At 38.9% G+C, this 16,727-nt stretch overlaps 1 protein-coding gene across 1 annotated transcript in view; it reads left to right on the top strand.

The window, feature by feature from the left end:
• The window catches only part of LOC149569100 (phosphoglucan phosphatase LSF1, chloroplastic), a 254,862-nt gene that overhangs the window by 12,808 nt on the left and 225,327 nt on the right, over positions 1-16,727 (top strand). The window lies entirely within an intron of this gene.

Below are 16,727 nucleotides of genomic sequence, written 5' to 3'. Positions count from 1 at the left end.
TCAAGTGGTGGCCTTTGCTGGTTGGCAGCTCGCTGTAATGACCCTTACCAATAGGCCACTAATAACCACTAATACTGAACTGTGGAATTTAGTCAAACACTTGGCATGCAAACTAAATACACTGCTGAAAGTAAAATGCTGAATAAAAGAAATTGTTGTGCAACAAATCTAATCAAATAACTGATGTAAAATAGTGCCAATATATTCATTCAATGATAACCAAATGCTTTTGCATATGTTATGCGGTTTTCAACTCAAGGCATTACAACATGGCACATTACAAACAAACCCTTACTGGCTGAATACAACTGAGAATTTCTTGCAATACAAACTGAAATGAAAAACTTGGATTGAACAAATGTTGGAGACTGAATGCTGAAGACGAAATGATGAAAATGCAATTCCAAACTGCCCTCCAATTTGCTGACCATACGGCTTGCAAGTACAGCCGTACATGTACAGACTGGTACGATTCTTGGCAAAAATAAATGCTGAGCTGAAAGGTGCTGAAAATGATATAGAAATAATTGCCTCTCTCCAAGGAAAATTCTCCCAGAAAATAAAAATCAAACTCCCAGCCAATACTGAGATATGAGTAAAAATGTATGTCCAGGCTGAAAATCGAACCCTGTTGAAAATGCCCAAATGAGCCCTACTTGAAGTGGCTGAATACCACTTCCAAAGTGCAACCCTTCAAAGGATATTTCACCTCCTCAGTTATGCAAATCCTTAGGAGACTTCGTTCCCAAAGATCAAATGACAATCTGTAGACCAAGATGGTGCCACAAATGCTCAAAGAGAAAAGTAGTGTAACTCAAAACTTAGGATGTCCAAATGAGAGGCCAAGCACTCTATTTATGCACTTTTCTAAGAAGCCTCTAAGAACTTCTAGAAATATCCATAAAATATTTTTTAATGAAATCCCTTTATAATGCACTTTTATATTAAAGTAACTTAATAAAATAAAAAGTGCAACTCAATTCAAAATTATAATATTTTGGCCCCGCATAACACATAAAAATAAAAATATGATAAACCCCATCTCTTCAAGAGAAAATAAGACCATCCAATCCCCAAATAATCATCAGAATGACTCTCTCACCAAAACCATCTGCCTACGAGAGTCTATAATAGGCAAATTCACTGAACAATAACATGTCACTGAAAAGGGGACATGACACTCGCAGGTCTCGTGCCTCACTGGCTTGCCTCGTAGGTCAAAACCCTCCATAAATTTTTTTTAAAAAATCAATATAATTATTTTATTACTGTTGTTGAATTCTATTTCAATACATTAAAATGTTAATGTTTTATTTTTAAGGCATTACAATATTAAATATTTTAATCTTTAAAATTGCATATTCATTGCATTATTATATTTTTGTGAATTTATGCAGTCTCCAAGCACCTGTCGCCAACTTATTTTGAAATTGGCATATTGGTAGCTATTCTACTATTACCAGTTCCATTCTATGATAATTGTTATCTCTAAAAATTGCACTTGGACTGAGTTCTAAAACCCAGCCACTTTGAGAAACATGGAAATACTCCTGGGTTTGTCGGTTACCCTAAATTGGAGTAAATCTTTGGATTCTAGGCCGGCTCCTATGAGATGCTTTCACATAAACTTAAACTTTTTAGGAAAAGGGATAGGAGGATAACATAAATAAAATCCTAAGGCAGATGGTAGAATTATTGTTCTCAAGTATGGAAACAGTCTACTTGAGGCTTCCCTATGGTTCTTACCTGTTTTGGGATGCTTTGCCCCAATGTGATCATATTACTCCTTTCCCTTCCCCAATTCCCTACCTGCTAGGTTGTACTAGTGGGTGATAAAATAATTGACTTAGTATATATTACTGACTTTTATATTGCACTTATATGTATAGGTTTAATGCCTATGAGGACAAGGGTATTGATTTCCAATAATTAACATACATTTTTAACCATCCAAGGCAATTAATGAATAGTTCATAATACATTTGGTAGTTAACATATTTAAGCTTGATTCTTGACTTCTCTCCTAAACTCAACCGTAAAGAGACCATGAATTTACTTGTCATAGGACTCTTGACACGATTACATTCTCTAGATTTACATCACCTCTCCCTACACAACACCAACTATCAACCCCCAGGGCTATAGCTAGAGATAAAAAACTAGGTTACACATGTTAATACTCATGTAGATGTGTGTATATATAATAATATTAATATGTATATTTGTGACCTTACTACTATAATTAATATTACTACTAGTCTTAGAAATAAATATTAGTGACTTAAGTACACTCACCTTTATTAAGGAGATTCCACAATATATTTAGGTGGGTATTTTTCTTATTCAACATTTTCCTTAGTTTATTTCTTCTTGTTGATGTCTATGTGGATTATGCTTCTTGTTTTCTTTTTTTCCTCCCAATGCATTTACATATATATACATACACGTATATATATTCTAATCTATGTTTGTGGTCGTCAATATTCATGGTACCCCTTGTATAGAATTTAATTAACTTACAGTATCACAATTTAATTGACTTGCAAGCCACGTACCTTTTTGGTCCTAACACTTATTGAAATGCTGAATAGGGGCTATGCTTGGTAACTCTCCCTTTTTTTGACTTCCTTTTAGGTGATCGATTTGCAAAAATAATGTTTTCTCCATTTTTTGGTAATTCCCTTTTTCCTAGTTTTGTACCATTATAGATGTATTTCTAACATGTTCGGTGTTGCTAATACCATATTCAAAGTAATATATATATGGCTTTGACTGGGTACGATCCCCTTCCAAGTTGTTTCAGACCGATGTTTTATTATTAGTTTAATTTATTATGGTTGTTGACCATAATCGTTGGCTCATAGATTTATTATTTTCCATAATGTATAACTTGTAATGATCGAGTACTTTCTTAATTGTATTACTTTTAATACATATTTGATTATCAATACACTTAATACTATTGATTATTATTTTTTGATCAATAAAAGGCCAAAGCCAAAACTTTTTATTATTAATTTATAAATTTAATACATGGTTCCTCCATCGAAATGGGCTTTGAAAGGAAAGAAAGGACTTATGTCCATTAAAGATATAGAAATTAATATAGGGACATTCCCCTATTTACAAAACTTATGAAATTTATAAGGATTATTCCTCAATTTGAGCTTTTCCTTTGTATGTTTCTCTCTGTAGTTTCGTTTTCAGTAGCCAAACTTTTGCTGCTTTGACTTTGTATTTGACTGTCCACTTTTTGCTTGCATACACATTCCTCTTGACCAAGATTGTTGTTAGAAGAAATCAATAAAAAGTCTAATAATATTTGTCTGAACTAATTTAAATTATCCATATGACATGTGAATCATGTCTAAATGATAAAGAAAATTTAGTCTATATGCATTGAAAGGTTAACCTTTTTATTTACATTAAAGCGAAAGCTTCCCGTATATTTCCATTATGATGGCTAAGTATTTTGATCTTGACCTTACCCTCATAATCAAGTTGTAATATTTACATTATATTGAATAAACCCATTGTGAACATGTTTATTTCATAATATATCATCCCAAATTAGTTCTGTTAATTGAAGATTCTCATGATTAACCATATTGCTAATTTGTATACTCAAGTATTGCATTCAGGCTAATAGATACAATTTTTAGAATTAATTTGAAATGTAATATACTTAGTGTTGTTACTGTATGTAATATGGCTAGGAAGATATATAAGAATGAAATAGGGTTGTCATTTATGGCAACATATACCTACTATGAAGAAGGCAAAACATAATACTAAGTTTTGGATACTTGGATATAGAAAATTGTCTGAGTATTATTCAGGATAACCAGGATCAGTTATACATTTTGCTTTAGTGCGGTTTAGTGGAAGCACTTTAGACTATGTGCAGTTGAGGGAAAGAAGTATATGATGTAATGAGCACATGGTTAAGAGCGCTCAAGAATTATCGATGTACGGACAGATTTATGGGTAGTGTGCAGGTCATTACAGGCTGGACAGAGCAGATGTCAGAGTAAAGGCATTCTGATTAAGGGATTGTTTTGGTTTACCAAGACAATGACTTAACAAGGTAGGGACAACATCCTAGATGTCAACCCTCACTTAGCAAAATGTTATTTTAAGTTTTGGGAAACGTGCAAGGTTTTGAAGGCTAACTGGTTAAGCAGCTTGGTATAAAGGAAGACACCTTTTGTTTGTAATAAGTGTGACATTGTAATGTAATGTTATAATGTTTGAATGCACTCTTTGTATAATCAGTATTGATGCAAACTTGATGATAGTACGCTATTGTACGAATATATGATCAGTTTTGATGGAGAAAGCTACAAAGGACAAATCAGATATTCAAGATATCAGCACAATCAAAATGGTTTTTGTATCTATATCTTTTGTATAAAGATTGTACTATTTTATAAGCATGTTTGAGTAGTGAGATCAGCTTGCTACTTTTGTATTGTAATAACAACTCCTAACAATGTTGAGGCTTCTAACAAGGCCTAGTCCTCTAACAAAGACAAATACACTATACAGATGTGATAGATTCCTAATAGTGTTAATATCTTTCACAAAATACTTTTGATTAGTGGATCATTTTGTGGGTACCATCCCCACCAGCATTTTCCCTTGCCTAGGATTTCCCTAGTTAACAAATAATGGTGTTATGAGTTGCATTGTGTAATGGTCACGTTTACTTTTCAGTTTGATCATATATGCATGCTTAAAGATTGCTAGAAATATCCATAGTTTGTAAAAAAATTGTGGAACATTGATTGACCCTCACTATCAGTATTCTTTACTTTTAACAATTGGTGTCAGAGCTTAGTTACTTAGTGGAGGCTTAACAACTTGAGCAAGATATGTATGGATATGGATCACTTACAGAAGAATCTTGAGGAAGCTCTTGATGTAGTGATAGAAGAAAGAAACAAAATGAAGATCAAACTTAGAGGTGCACAAGATTTCATTCAAAATTTGAAAGAGCAGATTGAATCATCTAAACGAAGAAGAAAGAGTCACATGATCATATCAAGGATAGTGATGTAGTTTCTAAGCTTAAGAAGGAGAATAAGATTCTAACGCATGAACTTGAGATCACCAATAATAAGATGAATATGATGGAAGATGAGAAGAAAAATCAATCAGATTTGAGATCTGCGAATGCAGATCTGAATCCAAACTTACCAAGGTGACATCTGAGCGTGAGACTACAAAGTTATAGTATATAGAATTTGAGAAATACAACACTATTGTTAAGGGATAACTTACACAAACCAAAAAACATCTAGAGAAGTTGTATTCCAACACTGAAAAACTTGATGAGCAGATTATGGCACAAAGACTATTACAAGGTAATTGGTAAATACTTGCTTATTAATAACAGAGACCGAAAGGTCAATTTATACAAAAGGAAGAGACGATGTTTCCTTAGGAAACGATTGTAAAGAATAGAAACATTCTATTCCAGAGAAAGCAAAAAACGAAAGCAAACTAAAGCTAAAGATATTTACAAGATAACCATTAACTAATAATAGACGTCTTATCTATTATTGTAATACCCTCCCTTAATGGTTAATCTAAGACACCAAGCTGTCCTTTGAATTTGACAAACTTATCAGGACCAAGAGGCTTGGTGAGAATGTCTGCAGTCTGATATGAGGTAGGAACATACTGCAGATCTATAGTCCCGTCTTCAACCAGCTGTCGTATGTAATTGTTGATGCGAGTTTTGTGTCACTACATAACATATTAGTAATTGGATGCTTGATACAAAATATCAAATACACAATTCCTCTCTTGAAAAGTTATCTCTCATGGGACATGAGTATAACTCCAATGTTCCTTACACCGTTGGATACTCGCTCAGTTTTATCAATGTGATTTGCTGGTAATCACGTAGGCGGCCTTACGTTTTCTTGTTTGAGAAAAATTTGGATCTTGGTGAGAAAATGGAGATGGTGGTTCGGTGTGAATGTTAGATGATGTTGATGGCGCGATGATGGCAATGTAGGGTGAATGGCGATGGAAGGTGAGAATGCCGATGTTTTGGTTTACTTCTCTAACTAACCTCTTCTAAGCATGAAATTTGGCTACTCAACTACTCCTACTCCTAAGAATGGAAGGTTAGCAGATGGACGGGGATCGAATCTAATGAAGGCTAACCAGCGGCCCTACCTCCATAGATGCAACGCTTCAAAGGAAAGTAAACTAGATCACCACACAAAGCCTCCCAACCAGCCGCTAGGATGCTAGTGGCCTAGTGTTGACCCCTATCAAACATCTACCAAAGCTACCATGCAACTATCCATTTTATTTTACTCTTACTCTAACAACTTGAAATGAAATTGCTTCAACTTGAAAAGAAAATTTAACTATGTGGAAGTAGAAAACATGCAATAACACCCAATGTTCTTAGTCAACATGCAATGAAAAAGAGAGCACTTTGGTATTATTTTCGCAACAATTTCTCCAACCCCTCCCCTTTACAAATGAGAGCCAATGGCCTTATATAGAGGTCCAAAATACAATGGACGGTAGAGATCAAAACAAGATCGACGATCCAGATTGGATCCAAAAACCCTAATTAGGGTTGCCACCCCATCGGCCAATGAGAAGATGCCACCTCATCAATGGACCAATGAAAAAAGTGCAAAAGTGGCAACCAATAAGAAGGCACCAAAATGGTGGCCAATCAGAAACAAACACTTGTCCTATTCTAGAAGAAAGAGAAAGTTGCCACTTGGGCTTACATAAGATGATCTTCTAATATAATTCTTCCTTTTTCTTTTGTTCTTTTAGCTAAGGCAATGAACTTAGCTAGCCTTTCGTTAACTTCTTCCATAGGAGGACAAGGTGTGTGCTTCGCTCGGAGTTCTGCTGACTTTGCCACGCTGTTTGCTGCTTGTAGTATCCTTTCGTGATCCTTCTCATATTCCTTTGCAAACCCAATAAAAGCATTGAGTGAGGAAAGGGTGTTCAGATGTTTCCTTTTGACGGCAGCCTTTCCTAACTCATCCAATCTCGATCCAAATCCTGTCTCACTGACATCCTCCTCTCTAATACCCTCAAAATCAAGCGCCACCCCAACGTTGCTCATCATGGTCGAAATGGAAGTGTCGACGCTTGGGCCGTGTTGTGCAATCTCATCATGAATTTCTTCAAGTGTTCTGAATCTGGTAGTCAATGCGACATACCAAGATTCAACTATGCTCAATCCTCTCTCATCAACCAACCGGGCTCTTTCCAAATATGCCTCCGGTAGCCTAATGAACGCCTGCAGCCTAGGAATAACCAAATCCTTGATGGGAAGAAAATTCTTCCATTCCTCTTCAAATAATCTGAATTTGTTTCTAACAGTCACCAATGACTGGAATGTTGAGATGAAGGAGGGCAAGAAATTTCGCCCATCTTGGATTGTATCATAGATCCAACCCCTTACTTCATGTAACTGAGCTGATACCTCTTCTGGATTGCTCCCGCTGTCTTGAGGAAGGGCTGCCTGATGCAGCTGTTGGATTGGCTGGCAATCTCTCCAATATTTGTTTTCGGCCTCCAACTTTACTATCTTTTCGTTTGCCTTCCTCAATCTTTCTTTGATTGATGCTATGCCTTCCTGAACCTCCTCACATTCCATATCATCTGTATTTCTTCCCAAATTATGTTCTACTATTTCGTACTCCTGGGCTGCACTCTCATCCGCTGCCTTATTGACTGTTGGTATAGCAATCTGAACCCTTCGGTGACCATCATTGTCGCTTCTGATTACCCTTGCCACCGTATTTGCCATCTGTTTTTGGTTCTCGCTATCATCCTTTTCTATTAGTCCTTGGATATCATCAACTGCGTGAGCCATTACCACCTCGCCTCTCGGCATAAGCATTTGCCTTAACCATAGTGGTGCAGTGCATCTCCCCAAATCCGGATTCGGTTCGACCAACAAAGCATCACCAACGGCCTTAGACGCCTGACTTATCTCTTCAATATCAATCGGCCCATCTTCTTCTCTACTAGTTTCTGCCATATTTCCTTGCTGGTTCTCCGAGAGAGGGGAGTACTCCGTACTTTCACTGTAGCCACTTGATTCCGAATCAGAGCTCACCTCCACTGCGGCCCCTTTATCACTCGAATTGACCTCTTGGCTTCTAGCCTTAGTTATACTCTCCCTTGACGGCGCTGCCCGCTGTCTCTTGGCTGGAGGTTCCGAACGTTCTTGGCTTTTCTCTACCTCCAAAGCCCTCTTCTTGCTATTTCTAACTGTCTCCGATTGCCAACCACTTCCTTCACCCTTCTATCCGATTTATTCTACTAGACCTTCCTTCGGTTTCATCATCTCATAAGTAAGGAGAACCTTTTGTCTTTGTAACTTTCTCAACTTGGCATTATACCACGATTCGGTATGCAAATCTACTGTCCTTGTGACTGCCTCCAAGGAAGGATCCTGATGATCGTCCCAATCCACTGGATTCAACTCTGTTCCAACTATTGTCTCATAGTCTTCTCTCAACACACTACGATCATCCTCCAATTGATCGGGAATATCAAGGCCTCTCCATCTGATATCTCTCATCATGTTCACCGACAATCTCGAGAAAGCTAGCTTTCTCACGTGAAAATCATCCTTTGCATTGGCCCAAAAGTCCTCTATAGTGGGAACATGCTTAAATTCGCTTCCATGAGATGCCTTGATAAGACCAACAGGGTCGAATCCTTGCCTTGCTCTGTACCATCCTAGATGATACCACTCCAATTCCTTTTCCGCAGCCTCAAAGGTGGCCCGATTTGGGCAACTATCATTGCCAATTATAATTGAGAAGGAAACACCTGTTTTCCCCTCATTCCTCATTACTCTATCATAGTGCTCAAGCTGCCTAGCCAATTCCATCAAAACTACCTTGTCGGGCGGGTATCTTGGAAGTCTCTTGGGACAAACTGTACTTCCTGCCACTCTAATGTATGTGAATTGCGGGAATTGGATGAACCAACTCCCAAACTTCTTAATCCTTGCTTCTGCTTCTGATGAAAGTCTCTTAGCATGCGCCCCTTGTAATACCCTTACTGTCTTCATGGCGAATGCATCGCAAAACATCTTGTAATCCTTGTTATTGTGCAAATGAAGCTGCGGATAGCATTCATGCACCAAATATTGCCCCGGCCCATTACCAATCTCTCCTAAGGCCCTAAGTCCCGGACTCTCATACAATCTAGCAATTAAGTAAAACAGATAGGATCCCATGTAGAATTGCCTTTGGTTTTGAACTGTTCTAAGTTGCAACTCTAAATTTTCACTTATGATCCTAGCCCAATCAAATTTTCCTTTTCCCTTTTCAATTTCATCAATGAAGAAGTACATCCAGTTTTCGAATTGCATAGCTTGAGCTAGGCCCATGATCCGGCTGAGAAGAACAATGAGATCGCCATATTCCGGCTTGAAATCTGCCACTGTAAGCCTTGTTGATTTGTTAACTCCTTTCCTTCCTTCGTGTATCCAATTCCGCTTTAGATGTGAGAAGTAGGCCTCTTGGTTACCTTGAAATGATTTGGCCGCTTGATCCACCATTACAATTGTCATGCCCTTGCTCTGGGGAATATTAAATGTCTCTTCAATTGCTTGTTCGCCAATGTTGGCCAACACTCTCTTCCCTTCGCCAAAAATGATGGATTTACTGTCTAGATCAAATCTGGATGCACACTCCATAATCAATTCCGGACAAGGCAAAGTAGGAGGAAAAGCTGCTACATGTACAATTCCGCTCTTGTATATCCTCTTTGCCAAGGGGGATTGTCCTTCCTTTAGTCTGTCCCTCATCCGTATCATGTCCACTGTAGCGATATTAGTATCGGTTATTTTCTTCATTTTCGAGAAGAAGGAAGTTTTGGGCGTCATATCCTCTTTGTCTTTCTTAGCGTTTGCCCACTTGGGATTCTTACTTGCACTATCATCCTCCATGCTCGTCGCCCTATTACGGGATGGTAGAGTGGTGGACCAAAAGGCAAGAAGAACCAAGTAGTGCAATTCTTAGAAAAGAGCGAAAGAATGGATGTCAGCTTAAGCACTCCTTGCAACTCTAGATGATGACTTTCACCTTAACTAATAATCTTACAGCAACTTTTCGGAACCCGGGATATGACATCAAAGAATTACAAATCCCTTTGCAAATTAGAAAACAAAGCCTCTAAGCTTATCCAACATTTGCCTTCTATGCAAAAATCAAACTTTCATATGTATCTCTTCTCCCAACAAAATTGCCCAAATCTGATATAAAAATTGCAGCCCCTCTAGAAAATCAGAATTTTGTCTTCCACAAATTTCGGCCCCCACAAAATTCGGCTAAGCATGAAAAAAAACTGCCCTTCCACAAAATTCGCCCAAGCAAAGAAGGAGCAAAATCTGTAAAATCTGCCACCTAGGGCACAAATCGCAGCCCACAAAGTGGAGCAAAAATCCCCAAAAACGCAAAAATCTGGCCCTTAGACAAATCGCCCAACAATGGCAATGGAGAAATTGCCCAAAAATCGCCAAAAAAACTGCCTTCCACCAATTTCGCCCAAGTCTGGAAATCTGCCCTTGCTTCAAATTCGCCCAAGCATGAGGAGCAAATGAATTGATGAAAATGAAATGGGAGGGGACTCCCTTTATAGCAGCTTTCACCTTCCTCCCAGGCTGGCCGACTTGGTCCTATAGAAGAAAAAAAACCAAAATTAAAGCTAAGTTAGTGGCCCACTTTAAATACTTTGCCAAAAATTTAATTTTCTAAAATGAAAACTGCACTTTTAATTTACTAATTAACCACAAATTGCAAAACGAAATTGAATGGTGCCTTGGGGATGCTAAAAATTTCTATTTAATGAGGGTTTGCTAATTAATACATCCTTGAAGTTTAATTTTGGCTAACCAAAAGCCATTTCTTAATATTAATTTACCAATTTCATTAAATACCAAAAGCTTTCAAGGCAAATTTAATCTACTAAAGCCAATTTTTGCAATTTTCCTCTAAATCGATTTTGCTAAATAATTAAAATTTTATGACAAAAAAAAAAATTGCCTCTAGAGTAAAAATCGATTTTGCAATTTAACTTCATCTTACAAAATTAAATTCTATTTCACCAAAAAAAATAAGATTTTCCAAGAACCTAAGTCTAACGAAAAATTTCCTTATTTGAAAATCATTCAAATTTACAATTAAATCCAAATTTTCAAAAGAAATCGTCTAAGTACAAAATTCACAATCTTATCCTGCCAAGTTGAAATCAATTTTGAACTTATTCGGCCTAAGGATAGAACTGATAGCTCTGGAAAATCAAGTTGAAACCGGGTGAAAAATACATCTAACCTTCTCCACTGGCCCTAAAGGCGATTAAAAAGGGGGTCCCCAAGATTTTGGGGCGATGTGTGAAAACCTCACAACAGTAATGACAATGAACATCCACATGCTTGGTTCGTTCATGGAAGATTGGATTCCGTGCTAACTTGATAACGCCTTCGTTATCAACAAACAGAGTAGTCGGTCCTGCTGGTGACATCTGCATATCCCCAAGCATCTGACGAAGCCAGACAGCTTCACATCCTGCCTTAACAGTCCCTCTATATTCAGCCTCTGTAGAAGAGAGAGAAACTGCCTGCTGCTTCTTGCTGGTCCATGTGACTGCACCGGATCCCAAACTGAACACATATCCAGATGTTGACTTTTTATCATCAACAAAGCCTGTCCAATCTGAATCTGTGAACCCACTGAGTTTAGGATTAGAACTCCGAGAATACAGAAGTCCATAATCAGAAGTGCCCTTCACATAACGAAGCACACGCTTTGCTGCCATCCAATGATCAGCCTTAGGAGCTGTCATAAAGCGTGAAATATAGCTGACTGCGAAGTTGATATCAGGCCTAGTAGCAGATAGGTAGATGAGGCTGCCTACTAGTTGCCTATACGTAGTATCATCAACGGAAGGAGAATCAGACTTGGCTGATAACTTGAGACCTTTCTCCATAGGTGTAGATGCATGTTTGCAATCCTGCATTCGAAATTTGTCTAACAAGGCTCTGGCATATTTGGACTGAGAGATGAATATACCAGAAGACTGTTGCCAAACTTCAACACCTAAGCAATAATGCATGAGCCCAAGGTCAGTCATATCAAAAGACTGGCATAAGTGTTGTTTGATTCCCTGAATCAAAGATGCCGAACTGCCAGTGATGATCATATCATCCACATAGATAATCAGAAGGATGATGTCACTGTCAGTAGTCTTGATGTACAGATTTGAGTCTGAAGAACTCCTCTTGAAGCCTTGATCACTGAGGTACGTATCAATCTTGATGTACCATGCCCGAGGTGCCTGCTTCAAACCATAGAGAGCTTTTACCAATCTGAGAACCTGATGGTCTTTACCAGCAACCTTGAAACCAGGAGGCTGCGTCATGTAGACCTCTTCATGGAGATCACCATTCAGGAAAGCACTCTTTACGTCCATCTGATGGACCTTCCAGCCAAACTGTGCTGCCATGGCTAGGACTAATCTGATGGTGCTCATCTTTGCAGTAGGAGCAAAGGTCTCCTCATAATCAATGCCCTGACGCTGAGAAAAGCCCTTTGCCACTAAACGAGCTTTGTACTTATCCAAAGTACCATCTGATTTGTATTTGATTTTGTAGACCCATTTGCAGCTAATGAGTTTCTTCCTTGGGGGAAGATCAGAAAGGACCCAAGTGTTGTTCTTCAGTAGGCTCTGGTGTTCAGATTGCATGGCCTGTTCCCACTTTGGAATTCCTTTAGCCTCGGAATATGTTTGAGGTTCAAACACACTGTGAATGTTGGCCATAAGAGCAAAGTTAACAGAATCTATAGTTTTGCTCTTTTTCCGAGTAGTTCTCCCATCAATGAGCTCATCATCATGAAGATCAGCAAGTGTCTTAGCCCACCACTTAGGCCGGAGAGGAGAATGACCAACAGTAGTACTAGGAGATGCTTGATCAGCAGGATCCTGATCAGAAGAATCTGGATCAAACTCAGGTGAAGCATCTTCAAAACGAGGTGATCCTGCAGGAGAAGCCGGAGGTGGCTGTACAGGTATCACTGGTAGGACTGGAGCTGTCGGAGCTACTGGAGCCCTCCCATCAGGTGGACCTAATGGAAGCCGAACTCCCAAATCATGAACCTGCATAGGCTGGTCTGCTGGATCAGGAATAGGAGAAACAGGCATGAATGGTCCTCGCTGCTCATCAAAGACTACATCGCGGCTGTATATGAGACGAGATGTCTCAACATCAATAAGGCGGTAGGCTTTGTGAAGACTGCTATATCTAGCAAGCATCAGTTTCTGACTCTTGGCATCCAACTTGGTGCGTGAAGCATCAGGGATCCAAACAAAAGCAAGAGAGCCAAAAACCATCAGGTGACTGATTTTGGGCTTGCGACCTGACCAGGCCTCTTCCGGAGTTTTACCTTTGACCGCCACTGTGGGTGACCGGTTCAACAGATAAACTGCAGTGTTAACTGCTTCTGCCCAAAAACGCTTCGAAACATGTCTGTGTTCGAGCATGGAACGAGCCATCTCGGTGATTGTCCTGTTCCGACGTTCAACTACACTGTTCTGTTGTGGCGTGTGGGGTGTGGTGAACTGACGTTGGATGCCATGTGTATCCAAGAAGCTGGAGAAAACATTAGAACAAAATTCCCCCCCATTGTCTGATCTAAGAGTAATAATAGATTTCCCAGACTCTTTTTCAACTAAGGGTTTAAACTTCTGAAATACAATAAATGCATCGGATTTCTTTTTAAGGAAATACACCCACATTTTTCTACTGAAATCATCTACAAACAACAGAAAATACCTGTACCCAAGAACAGAAGGAGTGGCCATAGGGCCACAGATATCAGCATGAACAAGCTGAAGTACTTGAGAAGCTCGCCAAGAATCGCCACTGGGGAAAGGTGTGCGATGTTGCTTCCCAGCCTGACATGCGTCACAAACTCCAAGGTGTTGGGTTTGAATCTCTGGCAAACCAAGAACAAGCTCATCCCGAGCAAGTTGTGAGAGATAATGCACATTTAAGTGCCCATATCGCTGATGCCAAAGTGAGCTGATGGAAGATCGCCGAGCAGCCATAGCTAAGTCCTGAGAATCACCAGAATCAGTAAGTCTGAAAAGACCATGATCCTCGAGACCAACTGCAATAGTAGACTTAGTCGCCCGATCTGTGATGGTGCAGTGATGTGAACTGAAGGTGACTGCCAAGTGTGGAGAATGTCGCAGCAACTGACTGACTGAGAGTAGATTTAGTTCCATCCCTGGAACGTAGTACACATCAAGGAATATGAGCTTCCTCCCAATAGACTGAATTTGAATGTTGCCTTTACCAACAACCGTGTACTCTTCTCCACCACCAAAGATAACAGAATCTGAATAAGGCTGGTAGTCAGTAAACCAGTCTTTGCGGTGAGTGAAATGTCGAGAGGCACCTGAATCAATGTACCAGGCAGATGATTGTACATGATCTGCGGGTCTTTTAGCCATGAAGGCATAAAAGGTAGATTCCACCTGCTCAGTGTGCTCTGCACTGTTCGCTTTGGGTTGCGAACCTGATTGCTTAGACTGGGCAGCTAAGCGTTTCCGACATGCAACCTTCATGTGACCATACTTGTGGCAATAGTTGCATTGAATGTTCTTCTTTTTGGTACCATCGGATGCTGGAGCAGAAGACTTCTGCTGAGATGGTTGCTGAAACTTGCCCTTATCCTTCTGAAAGGATTTCGCAGCAAAGGTTTGCTCAGTGGAGGTGGAACTGGAGCTGCTACCGAACTGTTGTTTCCACCGATCTTGCTGAAGTAGCAGGGTGCAGAGATCAGTGAACTTTAGATCAACACCAGTAGATGTGATGTTGAGAGTCTCGATAAAATGCTCATAGGAATTTGGTAAACTTCGAAGAGTGATTACCACAATATCCTCTTCCTCCATCTTGCGACTGATGGCAAGTAACTGATCACGGATTTCCTGAATCCGATTCAGGTGTGCCTGGAGTGAGGTGCGCTCATCCATGACAATAGAAAACAGAGTGTTTTTCAGAAAGAAGGCTCTGCTCTTGTTGGAAGTCTCATGAAGACCTTTTAGATTTGTCCAGATTTCGGCCGCTGTCTTGCCGGATGGAATCTGAGAAAGCTGGTCATCAGCTATGGATAGTTTGAGAAGCATTACTGCCTCTCGATTATTCAGATCCCATGTATCTTGATCAGGACCCGGAGAAGTCGGACGCTGCGTAACACCCAGAACAAGTTGATCAGTGTTTCGATATTCGAAGATTGCAATGATGCATTGCTTCCAGGTTCCATAATTGTGACCATTGAATTTGGAATTATGCTCAAGCAGAATATTTGTCAAAGATGCCATGGCACGTTTTTCAATGAAAAACTGTGAAAATTTGTGAAGGCACGTTCTTCGAGGCAAAAATACGGAAGACCCAGAAGAATCAGAGAATGACCCAAAAGAGAGCTCGAAAAACCTAGAAGGAATTTGCTGTTGTTTTCTGAATCCACTGGCTCGAAAATCGAGGCACAAAAATCAAGGCACCCAAAAAAAATGGACGACAACCTAGTTGAGCTCTCGAAAAACCCACCAAGAATTTGCAAACAAAAAATTTTTTCGACCCCAAAAATTAGGGTTTCGAAAAAAAAGGCCCTAGCTGAAAAAAGCTTGAAAAAACTTCAGATTTCTTGATGAAAAATGGTCGAATCTGCTTCCCAGAGCACGATGACAGACTGAGACGGCTAAGAGCATGAAGATTTGATATAGAAACATGCAGATTTTCACCCCAAAAACGCGAGTCTCCAAAAAATGGCCACGATTTCCATGTGATTTGCAGACCCGTAATTCGGGAATTTCTCCAAGCAGAAAAACCCTAGGTGGGTTTTGGAGAAATTAGCTGAAATAATTTTGGAAAAATTTAAACAAATAATTTCAAGAAAAAATTTTAAATTTTTCCGAAAAAATTTAAGTATTTAGCTTTGATACCATATTACAAGGTAATTGGTAAATATTTGCTTATTAATAACAGAGACCGAAAGGTCAATTTATACAAAAGGAAGAGACGATGTTTCCTTAGGAAACGATCGTGAAGAATAGAAACATTCTATTCCAGAGAAAGCAAAAAACGAAAGCAAACTAAAGCTAAAGATATTTACAAGATAACCATTAACTAATAATAGATGTCTTATCTATTATTGTAATAAAGACTTGTTTATGACAAGATAGGAATGGGATATGTTGAAGGAGAATCATCTAAAGAATTTGAAGTTATTGAGGAACCAAATCTGGTGAACCAACAACTTGAACAACAAGAAGATTTGAACGAAGAAGTACCCAATCAACCTGATCAATTTGAACAATCTAAATAAATGAAGAAACAATTAAATGGAAGATGCTTTGCATGTAATTAGCTTGGCCACATGAAGAAGGACAGTACAGGTAAGTATTCTAAACTCTTTTCTGATTATTTTTATAATTGTTTTGCTTATGAATGTAAAGCCAATGAATATAGGAAACCTAGATATAACAATAATAATATTAATGAAATATATGAAAGTACTAACCCTGCATCTAGTAGACCATTGGGAGTAACAAATGTCATAAGAAATAGAGTTATGTGTTATACATGCAACAATTTTGGACATATTGCTAGAAATTGTAGACTGGAGACAAATCTATTTGGACCTAGATATGGA

Source organism: Cupressus sempervirens, chromosome 3 (assembly GCF_028749045.1).
Source record: "Cupressus sempervirens isolate cs-2001-9-10 chromosome 3, ASM2874904v1, whole genome shotgun sequence".
NCBI classification, from domain to species: domain Eukaryota; kingdom Viridiplantae; phylum Streptophyta; class Pinopsida; order Cupressales; family Cupressaceae; genus Cupressus; species Cupressus sempervirens.
Note: the sequence above shows the minus strand (reverse complement) of the source record. Positions and strands in the feature narration are given on the sequence as shown.